Source organism: Callorhinus ursinus, unplaced genomic scaffold (assembly GCF_003265705.2).
Source record: "Callorhinus ursinus isolate GAN/ISIS: 27379988/994484 unplaced genomic scaffold, GSC_fseal_2.0 scaffold46, whole genome shotgun sequence".
NCBI classification, from domain to species: domain Eukaryota; kingdom Metazoa; phylum Chordata; class Mammalia; order Carnivora; family Otariidae; genus Callorhinus; species Callorhinus ursinus.
Window position 1 is genome coordinate 8,933,911 of NW_027397108.1, and position 14,163 is coordinate 8,948,073.

Below are 14,163 nucleotides of genomic sequence, written 5' to 3' on the forward strand. Positions count from 1 at the left end.
AAACAGAGCGCTTGGGAGTTTCTTTCATAGAAATGCACAGGGTGCCTATCAATGAAGCGCATACAACCGGGCCGGAAGAGCCCACCAATGGCCGCTCCATCAACTTTGGCAGATGTATACATTATGCCTTTTGATCTCCAAGGATGCTGTATTTAGATGACATAATGCGCTTTTGGTTATCTTTCTCCAAGGTAGAAGGGACGTAAGCAGATATCCACTTTTGCAAGATAAAATTAGCACCTCTTTGCTGGAAGATAAACATTTTCAGCAGGAAAGCTCTGATTAAAGTACAAAGCAGCCGAGGGGGTATTAGGCTGTACCCCTTTGAGTGAAATTCCTATTTATAATAAAAGGAAATAGCATTGGTATGACATAGGGCCGTGAGGCACAGCCACTGTTCCCAGTGTTAGAGCAGTGGCCCCAAAGGCTGCCGTTCCGCAGGGGACCACTGTGGTTGGGTTCCAGAAACTGGGGCTCAGGGTAGGAAAGGGGAGAAGGGGGCTCCGTGCCAACCCCTGACTCAGAGCAAGGGCTCCACTGGGCCGGATGCTTTCTGTTGCACCTTCCACGGCCGACGTGAGCAGTTGTGCGGTCTGCTCCCCGCGCCTCTGCCCTTGGCCAAGGGGATCAGTGGGGCTGGCTGTCCCACCCTCCACACTCATCCTGAGTCCGGCCTGGTCTGCCCCAAGGGTGGTGTCAGCCTGATCATTCTCCCAAAGGCACCATGTAGACGAGCTATGGTGGCCCAGCTGTTCCTCCAGGTGCTTTTTGCTGATTCCCACTTCTGTGCTTTGCCCACGGAGACCTGGCCCCAGACTCAGTCTTTCCTTCCCCACACTGCCCCCTTTCGTGGAGGCCGTGGGACTGTGTGTGGAAAGAATCTGGGGCTGCTCACATCCGGGAAAACTTCTGAGCTGTGCACCTGGTTCTAGACTTTTCATTTTTCTCCACTGGATGGCTGTCTTTCAAATCAGGAAATGTCAGCTCGGGAAAGCCTTGAGCTGCGTCGGCTCGCCGAGACTCCCGGTGGACCGGTAGCTACTATTCCTCTTCTGTAGGACGCAGCTGGCTTCTTTCACTCATTCAGCAAGTATCTATGGTCGTCTGCTGGGTGCCCATGGCGGGCTCCAGCGGGGACAAGCTATGGGTGGCCCTGTCCTCACCATCCGGCAGAAACGACTGACCAAAGTGTGGTGAGGGCGACAGGAAGGGGACATCCCTGTAGAGAGGCCCGAGCTACTCTCAGGCTCAGTATTCAGAGGCAGCCAGACAAGAAGGGAAGGCAGGTGAGGAGGGACCAGCGTGTGCAGTGGCTCGGAGACATGGTGAACTGAGGCAGGCCTGCTTGGCTGGGCCACGGAGATAGGGCGAGACTGCGGTGGGGCCATGCAGACAGGACGCGACCCTGTGGGGCCACGGAGACCAGATGAGACCGCGGTGGGGCCATGCAGACAGGACGCGACCCTGTGGGGCCACGGAGACCAGACTGCTGTGGGGCCAAGACCCAACAACGGGAGTGCTGTCAGTCACGCAGATGGTTCTGGCTGCACTCCAACGGGGATGGGTGGCCACACGCTCCACTGTGTCCGTCCCCCATGGTGCCTGTTGTCCCACTTATGCTCAAAGTGTCCAGGTTTGAAAGAGCAGAGGACATTTCCATCTCTTCACCCTTTTAAGCAAAAGGATGACACGCTGACCTTGGGGAGTGAAAGGTCACCTTGGCTGCTGAATGAGAGTGGCTCAGAGCGGCAGGGTGGACAGGGGACGCACAGCTGTTGACCAAGGCGACTGCACTGGGGGAAGAAAGCCATCGGGTCTTCTGGCAGATCCCTGGACACTGGCCCTGAACTGACATTCCGGGAGGCCATGACATCACGCGGGCCCACCAGTCCCAGGAGGTCAGGGGAATAGTGGGGTTTTAGCTCAGGTATGTCCAGTGGGCCCCCAGATGCACCTGTGGTTACGTCCCCAGTCCTGGAGGGTGTACGTGGAGTGGACAGGCTCAGCCGCGGCAGCACCCCAGGGGAGGGGGCACGGGGGAGGGGAAGGGGCCTGGCTAAGGGGGCCTGGCCATTCTGAGTCCCGGGCAGCTCGAGAGTACATACTGTCTGGATGAGGGGCTGCCTCCCCCTTCACAGTCTCTCCTCGGGTCTGGGCTCACCCTCCACAGGACCTGTGTTGACTGTTTGTGTCCCCGCTTTGGCTGCGACGGCCTTAGGAGACAGGCAGAATCGGCCGACATTCCCTCAGCACCCAGCTAAAAGGGACTCCAGACGTGTAAGGATGCACAACTTCACTGACATCTTCTATGATAATGATGACAGCAAGGTTGACCTAGAGTTTACTCTGTGCTCGCTTTAAGGGCTACAGATTCAAAGTGGGCAGTGATTTGGCTTGGGGCCCACAGTTCCTGCTTTGGAGGGGCCTCCTTCTCGCCCCTCCCCCGCCTCAGAGCTCTTAGGTCCCAAAGCTCGGCTTCCATTCCGGCTTTGGGAAGGGGCCTGCAGGTGATCACCTGCACCTTGGTACAAACTTCTGTCCCTGCCTTTCCATCCTCCTGGGGAAGGCATTTTATAAATCACATCTCTTGGCGAATGCATGAGACTTGTTCCCAGGGGCAACATTCAGGGAGGAGAGGCAGGGTCAGGGGGGCCTTCTAGGTGTGCCTGGGCCATAAGATGCCCTTCTCTGAGCCACGGTGGGTTCTTTGCCTTCTGCTCTCTGGGCTGCCAGGCCCCTGGAGCTGCACCTGCTTCTCCAGGGAGAGTTCCTAGAGACCTACCGTCCTGCACCCAACATCCACCTTCCCTCCAAGCCCTTTCGTGGCAGGCACACGTTGTGGAGGGTCTGGCGCTGTAGAGGTAAGCAGTGCGCGACGCCTTCACGCCTCAAACCGGCTTCCCTGTCACCACCTGTGCTTCGCTCACCTGGAAAAACATGCCCCTCCCTGGATTCCCTCCTCCAAAAAAAAAAAAAATAGTTTTTTTTTAAAAAAGGATTTGATTTTCAATACATCAAAGAGAGGAAGAAAACCTTTGATGTAATTTTGATTTTACAGTTTAGTTTTGATTTTATTTTTAGTTCTATCTCGGTCAGCCTTGTTTAGGGCTTCGGCTTAATCCATCCCTGGCTACTTCATGGGTTCTCCTTGCTTAAAACCTCTGGGAGTTTGTGTCATCAGAAGAAATATTCCCTCCGGGTCCTCAGATATCAGCTGGTCAACGTCAACATTTAATCCAGCCCAGGGCCGACGGACATAAGCCCTGAAAAGATTCTGAGGCTGCCCCTACGCTTGTATGAAATTCAACATAAAAGCCGTACTAAAGCATGATAAAAATATAAGGAAATCCAGCAAAGAGCTGACGGTTGTGATTGTATTTTACAGTAAGCATATTTAATGTGATTTGCTTCATTGGTTCATCTTTTGTTAACTGATCCTCTGATTTTTCCAATTTTTTGGTCATACAGCTCCCCGTTTTCCCTTCTGTTGGCTTGTCATGTTCTTGCTCATCTTCAGAGGTTCTTTCTGTTTCTGGGCTTTTTCAGCAATCTCACTTGTTATATACGTTTATCTTCCTTGGCTTTTAACGTCTTTTCTTCAAGTTTAACTTATATCCAGAAAGTATACAGAGTGCAGAAATCTTACATTTATAGCTTGGTGAGTTTTACAAATGTGTTCATCTCAGTAGAGATATATGATACCCGCAGTACCTGGGGTTCCCCCATTAGCCCTGCCCCTTCTCAGCCTATAATTTGCCCTGGGGATGGCCTTTGTTCTGACTTCTACCCTCAGTGTGTCCAGAAAAACATCAAATTCCTTAATGCTCCACTTTGGGCAATCCACCACGGCCTGCACCCTTCCTGTGAACTTCCAGGACCCCAAACAGTGGGGATCAGTCTTCCTCGTTCTCCTACCCAGCCCAGATGAAGGAAGTACCTACACCAGCTGCACATCAGACAGCCTGGGAGCTTTGAAAACATCCTCAAGCCAGGGCCCCACGCATGAGGGTTCTGGTTTAATTAGTCTGGGGGTGGCAGCCTAGGCACTGGAGTTTTTAAAAATCTCCCCTGGTGATTCTAAAGTCTAGTCCAAGTTGAGAACTCTTGCTCCAGATCAAGGTGCTTGGGAAGCCACCCCCACCAAGTAGGTAAAATCAATGGCCACTGAGTGATTCCTGAATCACCAGTGACTTCAGGCATCCCCGGGTGCTGGTTAAAGATGGACGATCTCAGCCCCACCCAGACCTGCTGAACCTGAACCTGCACTTTAGCCAGGCCCCAGGGAATAGTGTGCATATTGCATAGAAGGGCCTTGCAGCCCTGATTTCCTGTGGTTTGGCTCCACCCACCTCCCTCCATTTATGGATGTGGGTCTTAAGAGAAGATACCTTTCAGGGACTGTCTGTTCTTATATTGGCATGGCGATTTAGGTTTTTCACTTTTCTCTATTTCATTTAGATATGTCCTTAATCGGCAGAAATGGTTTCTCCACAGTCTCTGTAAATAATTCTCTTAATACTAATCTCATCTATAAAATTATTCTCCCCCACAGAATTTGTGACAATTAAAAAAAAAATGTCTTTCTCACCATGTCTGCCTCTCAGTAAAAGTCTGAGTTCATGCAGGTTCTTTTAATTCAAAGGCAAAGACTGTGGGGCCATTTCCACCACGCTTTGACCTATGGGGTGGCAACTTGGGCATAGGTGCTTCATGTTCCCCTGAGGGGCTCCTTAGTGCCATGAAAATGTATCAAAGATCATCAAAGGCTGGTTGCCTCTCACTCTGTTTTATAACTACTGGAAATCTATCCATCCCACCCCACACCCGAATAAACTGAAATATGGTAGAAAGCTTTCTGGGTAAACTATTCCTGTTACAGAGATAAACACACAACACAAACATGAAATCATGCAAATACCCACAACAGGGAGGGATGTGGCCCCCCATTAGAACGCTGTCTACATGGGGTGAGGTACATGTCGGGCTGCAGGGCTGTGCGGGAGGGTATGGCTACACCTGTCATCATCACTACGTGCCTATCAGGAGAAATTCATAGAAGGGGTTAGGAAGAGATGATACAAGACTTTAAACAAAGATATGTTATGGAACACATCAAAATAAAAAGCTTCCGCACAGTGAAGGAAACAATCAACAGAACTAAAAGGCAACCTATGGAACGGGAGAACATATTTGCAAATGACAAATCTGATAAAAGGGCTAATATCCAAAATCTATAAAGAACTGATACAACTCAACACCCCCAAAACAAATAATCCAATTAAAATGGGCAGAAGAGGGGTGCCCAGGTGGCTCAAATGGTTACGGGTCCGACTCTTGATTTCAGCTCAGGTCATGATCTCAGGGTTGTGGGACTGAGCCCCCATGTCAGGCTGCATGCCCAGTGCTCATTGCAGAGTCTGCTTGAGATTCTCTCTCTCTCTCTCTCTCCCTCTCTCTCTCTGCCCCTCCCCACTTGCCCCCATGGCGGGGGGTGGGTGGGCAGAAGATATGAACAGATATTTCTCCAAAGAAGACATCCAGATGGCTAACAGGCACATGAAAAGATGCTCAACATCACTCATCATCAGGGAAATACAAATCAAAACCACAGTGAGATATCACCTCACACCTGTCAGAATGGCTAAAATCAACAACACAGAAAATGGCAGGTGTCGGCAAGGATGCGGAGAAAGGAGAACCCTTGAGCACTGTTGGCGGGAATGCGAACTGGTGCAGTCACTCTGGAAAACAGTACAGAGGCTCCTCAGAAAATTAAAAACAGGACTACCCTATGATCCAGCAATCTTGCTACTGGGTATTTATCAAAAAATATAAGAACACTAATTCAAAAGGATACATGCACCCCTGTGTTTACAGCAACATTATCTACAAGTAGCCCAAGTGTCCACTGACAGATGAATTGATAAAGAAGAGATGGTATTATATATACACAATGGAATATTACTCAGCCAGAAAAAAGAACGAGAGCTTGCCATTTGCAACGATGTGGATGGAGCCTGAGTGTAATATGCTAAGCAAAATAAGTCAGTCAGAGAAAGACAAATACCATATGATCTCACTCATATGTGGATTTTAAGAAACAAAACAAAGGGACAAAGAAAAAAAGAAAGAAACCAAAAAGCAGACCCTTAGCTCTGAAGAGCACACTGCTGGTCACCAGAGGGGAGGTGGTGGGGGGCTGGGGGGAAATGGGGTATGGGGATGAAGGTGCACACGTGTCGTGAGGAGCAGCGGGTGATGTATGGAGGTGCTGAATCACTGTGTTGTACACCTGACACGAATATCACACCACATGTTAACTATACTGGAAGTAAAATTAAAAACTTAACTTAAAAAAAATGAAAAAAAAAAAAAAGAGATGCGTTAGAAGAATCACCCAAGATCCCACCACTTTCAGTTTTTTTATATTTGCAAAACATCAGCATCATTTTAGCTACGGGTGTGGGACTCTAAGTGTCCAGTGTGGCTGAGAACAGCATGCTTTTGTTGAAGTCGTGTTTCACCGTTGGGAGGTTTTATTTGGTAGTTGGAGGAAGAAGGTAGGGAGAAAACATGGGGATCGTCATGTACAGAGGGGGAAACGGATCCAGACATGAGAAGCAGTATGCCCAGGGTCACATAGCAGGTACATGGCAACAAAACCAGGTTTCCTGAGGCAGAGCTCCCCTCGGGCACTGCCACGCCAGACCACTGTTGACCTTCCCACTAGCCCTTCCGGTGATGGGGCAGCATCCTGCTTTTTAAGAATGGGTTCCTGCTCTCCACACATTCAGGTGTTTTCCTTTTATAGTCTGACTTAAGGAGCAATACAATAATTGATACTTAGCGCCAAACAGCTCTTTGCCCATCTCTGCTCCCCTTTTCTGGCCAGGGAAACTGGGATCCACAGGGGGCAAGCTACTTGCGTGAGCAAAGACAGCTCATAGGGGGCAGGAGTGGGCCTGGAACCTGGTCTGCCTGACGCCCGAGCCCCCAACCACCATGCTGCCCAGCCTCTGCAGGTGGGAAGGCCCCTGAGGCCAGAGCAGACAGGCTTCAGGACGCGGGGCTGTTTATTGTTCCTGCGGCTCTCTGTGCAACGATCCACACATTGTTTGAAGGGTGAGGGCTGGTGGACTTTGAAGAGAGTGGAGAAGGAGAGCTCCCACGGGGGTTTGCCGTCCAAACAGATGCAACAGAAACCAGAAGGTGGCCAGGGTGGCCGAAAGGCTGGTGGGTGGGTGGCGAGCCTGCCTGGGCTCCTGGGCCATCTTGTGATGACATGTCATGTGACCACAAAGGCCAGGCCTGGGGCTTCCGCACGGTCCCTCCTGGTGAGGGCTGGGGCCTGGGGTGCTGTGCCCACGCTCCCTGTGGGCACTAAAGCCATCCGCCGCCAGTCGGGGCTTTCAGGGGCAGACATGGGGGACCACACTCTACACCCCCAACAGCTTTGCTATCCCGTGTTTGAGACCATGGCCCAATTCCCAGGTGGATTCCTGAAGCCAGCCTTGCGGTCTGTGACCCCCTCCATGAGTGGAGGGGCAACTTGTTCACAGGGCTGAGCACTGTGGACATGAAGTGCACTTTTCCTGCCCTATCTTATGCATTCTGCAACGACTCTGTGAGGTGGGACCATCACCACTCCACTTTGCTGGTGAGCATTCGGAGGCTCAAGAGGATCAGTGATGTGCCCGGCAGATGGGCTAGGGCTCAACCCCGGGCGGAGTGACCTGGGCTTTATCCCTGATAGCACAGCACCGAGGCTGCATCCCAGCTCTGCTGGAAGACGGCACGGCTTTGGCTCCTGACCCTGTGACTTTGCCACTGTCTCCCCATCTGGTCTTCAGAGGCTGACCTCTCTCTGCCTCCACAAAATGAAGGCAATGAGAATCTGCCTCCTGGGTGGTCGTGGGGGTCGGATGAGCCTTTCCTGTGAGCGTCTGCAGCAATGCAAGGCGCGTCCAGCGTCGCCTCCATGAGGCCAGCAGTTAGCCGCGTGGTTATCACTGGGGACCGAGCAGCCTCTCCTGTGACCGCGGCCGCCTCTCCCTTTCCCGCTGTTTCCTTGTGTTGGAGGTGATGATCGTGAACGTGGGTGCCACTGGGGACAGGGGAGATGGTCTGGACAAAGCTGCTACTGCAAGAGAGCGCGTTTCCCGAAACCTCTTCACGGGCACGTCCGTACTCGAGCATGCCCGCCGTGCCGGGACGCCCTGCCCAGGCCCTGCCCGGCGCCTGGTTCTCTGGACGGTCGGCCAGCAGCCAGCTGCGCGTGCCCGCTGGCTTCTGCACTGCTGTTCGCGGGAAGACCGGGGGGGGCACGGAGAGGGGCTGGCTGGGAAGGAGGCAGAAAGGAAGCTGCCTTCCCCGAGCTTGCAGCAACTTTCTGACAGGGAAGGGAAGGGAAGGGAAGGGAAGGGAGAGGCTTCAAGAGAATCACTTTTCGAAGTCGTGTTTGCTCCGGAGCGCTTCCATTCAGGCTGGGACCTGAGAACGGGAGAAACGGAGCGTGTGTTCTGCCGGGTTTCAGTCGGTGTCCGCGGGTTCCAGCAGGGCCCGAGGAGCCGTGATTTGCGTTTGTCCCTGTGGCCTCTGTCCGGATGACCGTTCCTGCCACCACCCAGCTGGGCTCTTCTCATTAACCCGGTCACACGGCCCGATAAGCCAGAGAGGAGCGAGGGCGGAGCTGAATCCCCACAAGTGGGTGCGGGGCGGGGGGGGGGGGGGAGTCTCTGGGCTTTGCTAATTGGGGTTCTCTTCTCCTCTCGATTAGGTTCTGCTCTTTGTCTGAGCCCAGACAAGATAAGGAGGAAGCTGGGCTCTTCCTAACAAGCCGCCTGGCAGGGCCACGTGGTCATTGCCGAGCGGCCGGCATCTGCAGCAGTCCTGCTGGTTTGGCAGTGGGAGCGGTTGTGGCAGTGGTCGCTGTTGCTGGGAAGCGGGAGGCCATCCTGAGCCCCCCTGAGGTTCACCGGCGGAGGCTGCCTCGAGCTGCCACGTCTGGCTCCTTCACCCAGAGACATTTTCCTCCTGAGGGGCTGACCTGTTCGCTCAGCAGAATTGCACAAGTTCTGGCCGCAGGGACTCCCCAAAGCCGTGGCCGCTCTCAGGCAACAAGGGAAGCATCAGCGCATGGGGGGCCGGCGAGCGCTCGCATGGCATGCGTGCAGATCGTAAAAATCACATCAAACAACATCAAGTCGTGCACTTCTTTTGTGTCTTTTCACCAGAAGGACGTGGAAAAACAAATCATGATTCATCAGCACTTGGTTTTTTAAAAATAGAAATAATATCCACCACCCCCCCAAAAAAAGTGCCATGTGGTGAATTTGTAAGTTAAAGCAAGGAGATGCTTACTTTAAATTTTTAAAGTCCCCACATATCCGATAGTCCAAACCAAGAATAATATTTGGCGCTGATATGGATTTTTTTTTCCTATCTGAATATACAAAGTATTATATGTTATATTGACATCAGGGCTAAATCTTTCCCTTATAAGGTGTTTGACATAAATAGCTTTTATTATGTAATTCTTAAATGGAAGGAATACACACATTTCTTAAAGGTCCCAGCTGTTATTGTTATCATTTGAGACATGGAATTGGAATCCCAACTTCCAATATCAAATTTTAGCACAAACCCTATAAAATCTATCTTGTCAGAATGTGCCAGAACCTCTAAGCCCTTCCCGGCTGAACAAACTGCAGCTGGTGCTTCATCCTGAAAGTAGAGAATCGACTTTGCGTGTTGGGTATAGGCAGCACACTGGCCCCGGTTTTCGCCCGGCTGCCGGGCCGACTGGGGAAGGCGTGGGTTTAGATTAGCTGTGTCCTACGCTGCTTGACGGGGTGACACGGGTCTATAGGGCCGAGCCCGGGGCCTGGAGATAGGGCCAGCCAGCAGGAATGCAGGGAATGTTTTTCTTCGGACTCTATCGAGGCACACAGACCGTGGGGATTCTGTCCGCGGTGACAGCCTTAACATTTGCCAGAGCCCTGGACGCCGCTCTAGAAATGGCATTGCCCACCCTGGAAGTGAGAAGGTAACGTTTATTTTTGTATTTTTTTCTCTCTCCCCCATATACAGACTGTAGAAAGACCACCAAGTGTGCGCCATTTTTTTTTCCACCATGATGTACAATTCACATTTGTTAATCAAAAAAAGTGCCCGAGGTCATCCACCTAGACTTTTTTTTTTTCTTCTTCTTCTTAAACAGGAAACGGGTTTCAGATGTTTATATGTTAAAAAGTAAGGCTACTAATCTGTTTAGCCATTTACCAGATCCTGGCGAACTCCCTCTTACATTTTAATGTTCAGACTCCATAGAATGACATTCATTTTATCCCTCTTGTTATTTAGAATGAAAAACAAAATCTTTCAATAGTCACCTGCTTTTCTGGGGCAGTTCCAGCAGAGGTTAAAATAAATGAATCCGGGAGTTTAGTGAAATTGTGCTCAGAGAGGCGTTGGTGTTGTGTCAGGCGTTTGAAAATTAAACACTCTCAGGCCATTCTTTAAAATAGACCGTGGTCACATGTATTTTCATGTGTCTGTGGAGGTTTCCTACTCAGATTCAGAATAGAGGTTTACAAATGCACACAGTCAGGAAATCTATAGAAAAGGCAAAAGTAGTCCTTTTAAATGTCAGATCTTTTTCTTCGAATCAGCAGCATATTTTCCATGGTGCTTCTTGATATTAGGCTGTGAACAGGAACAGAGAAAAACGATTTTCCCCGAGAGTCCATGATCACTTGAAAGGACTTCAGCCTGATGTTTAGAAATCAAGGTTTTTGTTTTATTGCTGGAATTTTTTTCTTGCCCCGGGGCTGATAATTTCAAACGGTCGCATTGCTGGTGAAAACGTGTCCCTGTTTAAGTGTGGCAAGTCAGTGATATTTTTCTATGGTGGGAGGTTTATGTATTCATAAGCCGGGAGAAAAGAGCACAAACAGGGGAGGTTTGAATGCTTTTTTAGTGAATTTGTTAGTATTCAAAGCACTGGCCGAAAAGACTGTTTTAAACGTAGGACTCGGAAGGAGTTTTATCATTTGCTAAACCTGGGTCTGATGGTCCTTACTCTTTACCCGCCTGTGTTTGACCAAGTGCTTTATGTCTGCAGATTGTGAGAGGAGGCAAACGATGGTTTTTGGAGACATTTTGTCAAAGAGAGAGAAATAGCTAAATTGAAATGAACTCGTAAAAGCAGCCCAATAGTCTCTGGATGGGTAAAAAGGGTATTTGCAAAAACTAAAACATAAAGAATCATTCTCAATTTCCTAACCAGTATACCCTCACCTACCCTCACCCCGATATGTAGATAGATAGATAGACAGATGACAGAATACTCTATGAGGCAAAAGTATAGTTGTTTCTTTGTCATCAGAGTTATCAAAAGTGGCTAGAGAAAAGATCAGTATAAGTGTAAAAATGGGTATGTAATAAATGTCCAAGCTCCTTCAAATGGGGATGGGACGGATATGATTAAACACAATTTAAAATATGTGTTTTTTGGCAAATGAAAAAACCATGTTGATTTCTTGGGGCATGTTTTAATTCAGTGTTCAGAGGACACAAGGCTGCCCCAGGATAGGTGTTAGGAACTCCCAGCACAAACCAGTGACAAACAGCAACAATACCACCTGCACTGAAGAATGTGAGCGAGAATAAAGGCAAGTGGTCCTGGTGTGTGAGAAGCTTCTGTCGAGTGGGTCCGTCCAAGTGTCAGCACCCCAGCAGAGGCTGGTCCCCGGAGAACAAATCCCCGTCAACCCCAGACTCCCTCTCCAGGACGTGTCTGCCATACCTGAGGACCCCGAGTCACGCCCAAGGAAAGCCCTGCTTTGGGGGCCCTTTGGAAAGCACCAGGGTGCTGACGGAGCAGAGGGGAAGCCGGGCACGGCATCCGTGCAGCTTCTGAAAGCCTGAAGGGCGAGCCGAGCCGACCGAAGGGGTTAGTCTGATGAAGGGCAGACTTGGTGCTGGTGATTTTCTGCATGGGGCAGGACGCGGGGCATTGTGAAAATCACAGCACACGAACCACTTTGGGCCAGTACTTTTTTTTTTTTTTTTTAACCATCTCTCTGGGTCCTGGACCGTTGGGAACAGAAAAAAATGCCTAAGTCTGCAAATCCCGGGCAATCACCGTGTCAGCTCGGAGCCGAGATGTTTCCCAAATGAACACCTGGACGGTGTAAATCACCACAGCGGTAAACACTTCAGGCCGGCGCAGGCTGCAGGCTGGCGGGGCAGCACCCTCCCACCCGACCGGGGCCCATAAACCAGGCACTGGCCCGCCATCATAAACACCCCTCTCACGGAGAAAGACCCCTCCCCGGCTGGGAGCAGAGCCCCTTCGACGAGGCCACTCAGATAACGGACTGCCCTCAGCGCTGTCCTGCTTACCCTGGGCTGGTATCCCGAGTAGCTGTCAGAGGCCTGTGTCATTATGAATGGCTTCGTGAGACCTAGAGAGGCGACCGGGGCCGCTGGCTTCAAGGTGGCTGTTTTTGAAGGCGCTGTGCAAAGAGAAAACCTAAAAAGAAAAAAGAAAAGAAAAGAAAAGGCTTTATTTTTTTAAGCATTGATAGTAAAATCTTCACAATAAGCAGTAACAATAACCAAAAGATCTATATGGAGTGTCCCCAAAGTTGGTAGAAATCAAAGTGTCATTCCCTCCTTGAAAACATAGTGAATTAAGATATTAAATGACTCCCTCTCCGTGCTGTCCTAGAATCTTCCACGCCTACTGGGTGACCATGCATTTGGTGTAAGCAGTTGTTACAAAAATCCCTGAATGGGGGAAGGCAGATGGCAGAATAGGCCTCAAAAAGATCGCGTCCTTGGAAACTTTTTTATATTCTGATGCTGTCCTTAAAAAGGAGAAATTTCTCCTTATAATTATCTGATTAGGAGAGTCTTTTAAATGACGTTTTCTGCCTTCCACCAGACAGAAGGGAGGACAAGCAATATAAACTTTCTAAAAGTGGCCTCCAGTTCAGGATTTTTATGACTCTATTCCTTTCTCCCCACAGTGCGGAGTAGAGAAAAGGAGGGAACCCGAGAGCAGTTTCTCTGCCTCTGGGATCAACCTTGCACCAAAGAAAAATAACCCGGAGAAATTAGTCTGCAGCCAGGAACGAGGCCAGGATCAAATGGTTGCTGATCAGAGCAAATATTTAAACGGGATAAGTCAAATCGAGCATTATTAAATAAAGCTTGTTTAATATGTCTCAAACAGAAAATGTCTTTTGAGGAGCATTTTAAACGTGGTCCTGGAGCTCTGGCTGGGGGCACGTCTCGAGGCTTAACTGGTGTGCGTGGGATCTGCGCTCTTACCACAGAGATGTTCTGCTCCTTCAGAAAGCCTTTCCCCCCATGGAATAAAATGAAAGCAGGGAAGTTTTTAGGTAGCTCTTGAATGCTGTTAACGCAACATAAGCAGCAGGAGACAACTGGCCCATGTTGTCACGTTTATTCATCAGGTGGAGCGCAGCCTGGCCGGCTGGGTGACAAGGGTGATGGGCGGTAAGCCGAGGAGGCCCGCGGGTGGGGGGTGATGGTTTCCCAGCATGGTGCAGTAGGGCAGCAGCTGACCCCTGCTCTCACCAAACCTAAAACCACTTCTCTAATGGGTTTTACAATATTTACATTTTCTATTTTATTTATAGGATGCCAGATGTCTACATTCAAATGAAAAAAAAAAAATCATTGGATATAAAATCCCACCCCGTCCCCACATTTGCTCGCTCATTAGAGATGTATGCGTCCCTGTTGCTGCACATCTGCGTGTGCACGCCAAATCGGACCCGGGCCTGGGGTCTCTGCAGAGGGTTGGGAGGGGGAGATGGGGCATCTGTTCCCATTGTCTGTGGGGCCACGGGTGCATCTTTATTTCTGGGCCACATTTTCTCCTGCTGTAAACAGTGAGGGGGCTGGGGACGTGCGGAGGCTTGTCCCAGCGCGGAGATTCTTGGCACGTCTCAGCGACCACCCTCTGGCTCATTAACCTTTCCTGGCCCATGGGAACGGGCGTCCGGGAACCAGCTCGGAGCCAGAGCTAGGAGAGCTGGTCGAGTCCCTCCCGTGCCACAGTGTACGTGTGCGCTTGGGTGGGTGAGTTATCACGTGTCTTTCTTCCCTCACCCTAAAAGTGATCTTTTT

At 50.3% G+C, this 14,163-nt stretch overlaps 1 long non-coding RNA gene across 1 annotated transcript; it reads left to right on the forward strand.

Moving 5' to 3' along the window:
• Window positions 1–9,630: 9,630 nt before the first annotated feature.
• Window positions 9,631–13,216, forward strand: LOC141370819 (uncharacterized). The gene is made up of 3 exons (XR_012375216.1): window positions 9,631–10,045; window positions 11,123–11,237; window positions 13,035–13,216. It is a non-coding gene; the product is annotated as an uncharacterized lncRNA (long non-coding RNA).
• Window positions 13,217–14,163: the final 947 nt, after the last annotated feature.